This window comes from Ursus maritimus, unplaced genomic scaffold (assembly GCF_017311325.1).
Source record: "Ursus maritimus isolate PB19 unplaced genomic scaffold, ASM1731132v1 scaffold_18, whole genome shotgun sequence".
Classification (NCBI taxonomy): domain Eukaryota; kingdom Metazoa; phylum Chordata; class Mammalia; order Carnivora; family Ursidae; genus Ursus; species Ursus maritimus.
Genome location: NW_024424230.1, coordinates 1 through 6,765, shown reverse-complemented (window position 1 = coordinate 6,765; position 6,765 = coordinate 1).

The window sequence follows — 6,765 nt, the reverse complement described above, 5'->3', positions numbered from 1 at the left end:
GGGGGGAGGAATATGTGGGTTGACTTAGTTTTTTTTTAATTTTTAAATTTCATTTTATCTAAATTCAATTAATTAACGTAATGTAATTTTTAGTTTCAGAGGTAGATAAATTACTATTCATCAGTTGCATATAACACCCAGTGCTTGTTACATTACATGCTCTTCTTAATGTCCATCCCCCAGTTATTCCATCCCCCATCCCCTCAGCTTGTTTCCTAGAGTTAAGAGTCTCTTATGGTTTGTCTCCTCTTTGATTTCATCTTGTTATATTTTTCCCTCCCTTCCTGTATGATCCTGTTTTGTTTCTTAAATTCCACATATGAGTGAAATCATATGATAATTGTCTTTCTCTGATTGGCTTACTTCCCTTAGCACAATACCCTCTAGTTCCATCCACATCGTTGCAGATGGCAAGATTTCATTTTTTTTTTTTTTGATGGCTGAACAGTATTCTGTTGTATATATATATACCACATCTTCTCTATCCATTCATGTGTCGATGGGCATCTGGGCTCTTTTCGTAGTTTGGCTATTGTGGACATTGCTGCTATAAACATTAGGGTCCAGGTGCCCCTTCAGATCACTACATTTGTATCTTTGGGGTAAATACCCAGTAGTGCAGTTGCTGGGTTGTAGGGTAGCTCTATGTTCAACTTTCTGAGGAAACTCCATACTGCTTTCCAAAATGGCTGCACCAATTTGCATTCCCACCAGCAGTGTAAGAGGGTTCCCCTCTCTCCGCATCCTCGCCAACATCTGTTGTTTCCTGACTTGTTCATTTTAGCCATTCTAACTCGTGTAAGGTGGCATCTCAGGGTGGTTTTGATTTGTATTTCCCTGATGCTGAGTGATGTTGAGCATTTTTTCTTGTGTCAGTTGGCCATTTGTATATCTTTGGAGAAATGTCTGTTCATGTCTTCTCCCCGTTTCTTGACTGGATTATTTGTTTTTTGGATGTTGAGTTTGATAAGTTCTTTATAGATCTTGGATACTAACCCTTTATCTGATAAGACATTTGCAAATACCTTCTCCCATTCTGTAGGTTGTCTTTTGGTTTTGTCTACTGTTTTCTTTGCTGTGCAAAAGCTTCTTATCTTGATGAAGTCCCAAAAATTCATTTTTGCTTTTGTTTCCCTTGCCTTGGGAGACGTGTTTAGCAAGAAATTGTTATGGCCAATATCAAGGAAGCTGTTGTCTGTGTTCTTCTCTAGGATTTTGATGGATTCCCATCTCACGTTTAGGTCTTCTATTCATTTTGAGTTTATTTTTGTGTATGGTGTAAGAAAATGGTCCAGTTTCATTTTCCTACATGCGGCTGTCCAATTTTCCCAACACCATTTTTTGAAGAGACGGTCTTTTTTCCATTGGATATTCTTTCCTGCTTTGTTGAAGATTAGTTGCCCATAGAGTTAAGGGTCCATGTCTGGGTTCTCTATACTGTTCCATTGATCTATGTGTCTGTTTTTGTGCCAGTACCATACTGTCTTGATGATTACAGCTTTGTAATATAGCCTGAAGTCCGGAATTGTGATGCCACCAGCTTTGCTATTCTTTCTCAGCTTTCCTCCGGCTATTTGGGGTCTTTTCTGTTACATACAAATTTTAGGGTTATTTGTTCCAACTCTGTAAAAAATGTTGGTGGTATTTTGATAGGGATTGCATTGAATGTGTAGATTGCTCTGGGTAGCATAGACATTTTAACAATATTTGTTCTTCCAATCCATGAGCATGGAACATTTTTTCCATTTCTTTGTGCCTTCCTCAATTTCTTTCATAAGTGTTCTATAGTTTTCAGATCCTTTGCCTCTTTGGTTAGATTTATTCCTAGGTATGTTATGGTTCTGGGTGCAATTGTGAATGGGATCTACTCCTTAATTTCTCTTTCCTCTGTCTCACTGTTAGTGTATAGAAATGCAACTGATTTCTGTGTATTGATTTTATATCCTGCCACATTGCTGAATTCCAGTATGAGTTCTAGCAATTTTTGGGTAGAGTCTTTTGGGTTTTCTATATAGAGTATCATGTCATCTGTGAAGAGTGATAGTTTGACTTCTTTGCCAATTTGGATACATTTTATTTCTTTCTGTTGTCTGATTGCTGAGGCTAGGACTTCTAGTACTATGTTGAACAGCAGTGGTGATAGTGGACATCCCTATAGCGTTCCTGACCTTAGGGGAAAAGCTCTCAGTTTCTCCCTATTGAGAATGATATTTGCTGTGGGCTTTTCATATATAGCTTTTATGATATTGGTGTATGTTCCCTCTATCCCTACACTGAAGATTTTTAATCAAGAAAGGATGCCGTATTGTGTCCAATGCTTTTTTTGCATCAATTGAGAGGATCATATGGTTCTTGTCCTTTCTTTTATTAATGTGATCTGTCACGTTGATTGATTTGCAGTTGTTGAACCACTCTTGCAGCCCAGGAATAAATCCCACCTGGGCATGGTGGATATTCCTTTTAATGTACTGTTGGATCCTATTGGCTGGTATCTTGGTGAGGATTTTTGCATCCATGTACATCAGGCATATTGGTCTGGTATTAATTCTTTAAACGTTTGGTAGAATTCCTCTGGGAAGCCATCTGGTCCTAGACTCTTGTTTATTGGGAGATTCCTGATTACTGCTTCAATTTCTTTGCTGGTCATGGGTCTGTTCAGTTTTTCTCTTTCTTCCTGTTTCAATTTTGGTAGTTTATGTATCTCTAGGAATGCCTCCATGTCCCCCAGATGGCCTAATTTGTTGGCATGTAGTTGCTCATAATATGCTCTTATAATGGTTTGTGTTTCTTTGGTGTGGGTGGTGATCGCTCCTCTTTCATTTATGGTTTTATTTATTTGGGTCCTTTCTCTTTCTTTTTTGATAAGTTTGGCTAGGGGTTTATCAGTCTTATTAATTCTTTCAAAGAAAATGCTCCCAGTCTCCTTGATCTGTTCTACCATTCTTTTAGTTTCTAGTTCATTGATTTCTGTTCTAATCTTTATTATTTCTCTTCTCCTGCTGGATTTGGGCTTTATTTTCTGTTCTTTCTCCAGCTCCTTTAGGTGTAAGGTTAGGTTGTGTATTTGAGACCTTTCTTGCTCTTTGCTCTATTGCTATATACTTCCCCCTTAGGACCACCTTTGCTGTATCCTAAAGGTTCTGAACTGTTGTGTTTTCATTGTTATTTGCTTCCATGAGTTTTTAAAAATTCGTCTTTAATATCCTGGTTGACCCATTGATTCCTTAGTAAGATGCTCTTTAACCTCCATGTATTTGACTTCCTTTCAAATTTTCTCTTGTGATTGAGTTCCAATTTTGAAGCATTGTGGTCTGAAGTGGTGCCTGAGTGGCTCCGTCCATTAAGCTTCTGCCTTCAGCTCGGGTCATGATCCCAGGGTCCTGGGATCGAGCCCTTCATTGGGCTCCCTGTTCAGCAGGGAGTCTGCTTCTCCCCCTCCTTCCTGGTTGTGCTCTTTCTCACTATCTCTATCTCTCTCAAATAAGTAAACAAAATATTTAAAGCATTGTGGTCTGAGAACATGCATGGAATAATCTCAATCTTTTGGTACCAGTTGAGATCTGAGTTGTGACCCAGGATGTGATCTATTCTGGAGAATGTTCCATGTGTACTTGAGAAGATTGTGTATTCTGCTGCTTTAGGATGGAATGCTCTGAATTTATCTGTGAAGTCCATTTGGTCCAGTGTGTCATTCAAAGCCCTTGTTTCCTTATTGATCTTCTGTTTAGATGATCTGTCCATTGCTGTGAATGGGGTGTTAAAGACCCCCTATTATTATTGTTTTATTATCAATGCTGTTATTATTCATTTGTTTTTTTTATTATCAGTTTTGTTACTAAATGGTTTATATAATTGGCTGCTCCCAAGTTAGGTACATAAATATTTACAATTGTTAGATCTTCTTGTTGGATAGACACTTTATGATATAATGTCCCTCCTCAACTCTTATTACAGTCTTATGTTTAAAATCCAATTTGTCAGATATAAGGATTGCTAACCCAGTTTTCTTTTGATGTCTACTGCATGATAAATGGTTTTTCCATACCCTCATGTTCAATTTAGAAGTGTCTTTGAGTCTAAAATGAGTTTCTTGCAGACAGCATACAACTGGGTCCTGTTTTTTTTTTCATCCAATGTGATAACATGTGTCTTACGATTAGAGCATTTAGTCCATATACATTGAGAAAAATGTGTTCAGGGGGTGGCTGAAAGTATGGGATCGCTGGGATTGGCTCGGGCTTGCATTCATATTTCTCCTGCTCTAAATTCTTTCTGGAGTTCCAAATGATATGGTTTCCTTCTGTGTTCCAATAGTCCTCTGGTATTTCTCAGGTGTCTCAAATCCCTGGGGCTTCAGAGCCAGGCCTATGGGGGTGGTCCTCTCAGAACCTAAGCTAGGGATAGGGTTTAGGACTTCGGACCGTGGAAGTTCTGATCTATTGGCTGTGTAGAGAGCTCCCTGGAGGACTGAGTTGAGGGAGTGGGTTAGGGTGAGTGTCAGGCTCAGAGTTCATGTCCAGTAGGCCACTGAAAGTGGGGGTTAGCAGGGATGGGCTCAGGAGGGCCCTCCCATTTCTCCTGCTCTGAATTCTTTATGGAGCCCCAAATGGCAAGGTTTCCTTCTGGTTGAAGGCTGAGTCCTCCTGTATTGCTCAGGTGTCCCAAATCATTGGGGATTTAGAGCCAGGCTTGTGGGCGTGGTCCTTACAGAACCCAACCTAGGGTTAAAGTTAAGGCCCAGGAACATGGTAGGTCAGATCTGCAGGCATTGTGGCAAGATTCCCAGAGGTCTGAGTTGAGGTCGTGGGTTAGGGTGAGTGTGACTAGGATTTGTGTTCCGGGGTTCCCTGAAAGTGTGTTTTCACTGAGATTGCTTGAGTTGGCATTAAGATTTCTCCTGCTCTAATTATTTTCCAGATTTGCAAATGGCTTGGATTCCTCCTGTTCTCAGGCTGAGTACTGTGGTATTGCTCAGGTGTCCCCAGTCAATGGGGAATTGGAGGCAGGCTGCTGGAGGTGTTCCTCTCAGAACGAAACCTCAGGTAAGGTTTAAGCCCCAGGTGCTGGAAAGACCCATATAAAAGCCTTGTGTCGAAGATGACAGAGAGGTGAATTGAGGGTTTGGGTTCGGGTGAGTGTCAGGCTCAGTTTGGGGTCCAGGGAGCTGATGAAAGGGCGGATTCGTTGGGATAGGCTGTCCTGGGTATTTTCCGGAGACCAAAAGGCACATTTCCTTTCTGTGAGGTCAACTGAGTCCACTGGCATTGCCCAGGTGTCCCCAATCCCTGGGGTTTGGAAACAGGTCTCTCAGGAGGAACCTCTCAGAACTGCACCTAGGGCTAGGGTTAGGACCCAGGGGCCTGGAAGTTCTGATCTGCTGGCTGTGTGGTGAGCTCCCCGGAGGGCTAAGTTGAGGGCATGGGGGGAAGGGGAGCGTCAGGCTCATGGATGGTGGCCAGGGGCCACGGAAAGTAGGGGTCTGCCAGGATGGGCTCTGGGGGGGCCCTCCTATTTCTCCTGCTCTGGATCCTTTCCAGAGCCCCAAATGGCACGGTTTCCTTCTGTGGGGCAGGCTGAGTCCTCTGGTATTGCTCAGGTGTCCCCAGTCCCTGTGGCTTTGGAGCCAGGCCTCTGGGGATGCATCTCTCAGAACCCAACCTAGGTTAGGGCCCAGGGGCCTGGTGGGTCCATTCTGCCAGCTGTGTTGCAAGCCACCTGGAGGTTGAGTTGAGCGCATGGGTTAGGGTGAGTGTCAGGCTCAGGGTATGTGGCCAGGGGGCCACTGAAAGTGGGGATTTGCTGGGATGGGCTCAGGGGGGCCTTCAGATTTCTCCTGCCTTGAATTCTTTCTGGAGTCACAAATGGCACAGTTCTCTGGCCTTGTGTTGTGAGCAATGGTTTTACCCTTTGTGGTGTGTCTTCCAGGTTTCCGCATTTCCCTGATTCTGTGTGGGTCACAGGTGGAACCAGCTGTGTCCTGTCTGGGGTCAGGCTGTGGTGTCCCAGCAGGAACAGGGGCATCGGCTGCAAGATTGTGCCCATAATTCCTAAAGGGGCCTCTATGATTACATCTGATCTGTAATCCATCAGGGATTGCAATATCGAATAAGGGAAACACTACGTCAAATAAACAGAAAAAAAAAGAGTCCCCTTTGAAAATAGGTGGGCAGACTCAAAGGCACCAATGGTGTGATTCCACTTACAGAAACATCCAGAACAGGTAAAGGAACACAGAGAGAAAGCAGCTTAGGGGTCATGAGGGTCTGGGCTGGGGGAGAAATGGACAGGGAGGGCTTCTGGTTCAGGGACTCCTTTGGGGAAGGAGATATTCTGCAGCAATGTTCTCTGGTGGGGTGGCACAGCATTGGGAATGTACTTAATGTGCACGATGTGTTCAACGGAAAACAATTTTATTTAAAATAAATAATAATCATTATACAGTAAGTGGAAAGCTAATATGAGAGTTAAAATATACCAGAGAGAAAAAACATGGGAGGAGGGGAATGAAACATTCTGGCGGGGGGACGTCAGGGTGAGGTGAAGGAACTAAGGGGAATTGTGCAAGGAGCTCTCCACACAGGGCTGTGGGCTCTGGGAGCCCTGCAAGAGCAGGAGTAGGGGCAGGGGATGGGTGAGGGAAAGAGAAAGGGTTCGGGTTAGGTTTAGGGTTCGGGTTTGGGTTCGGGGTCGGGTTAAGGTTTAGGGTTCGGGTTCGGGTTAGGGATCTGGTTCGGGTTCGGGTTCGGGTTCGGGTTCGGGTTAGGG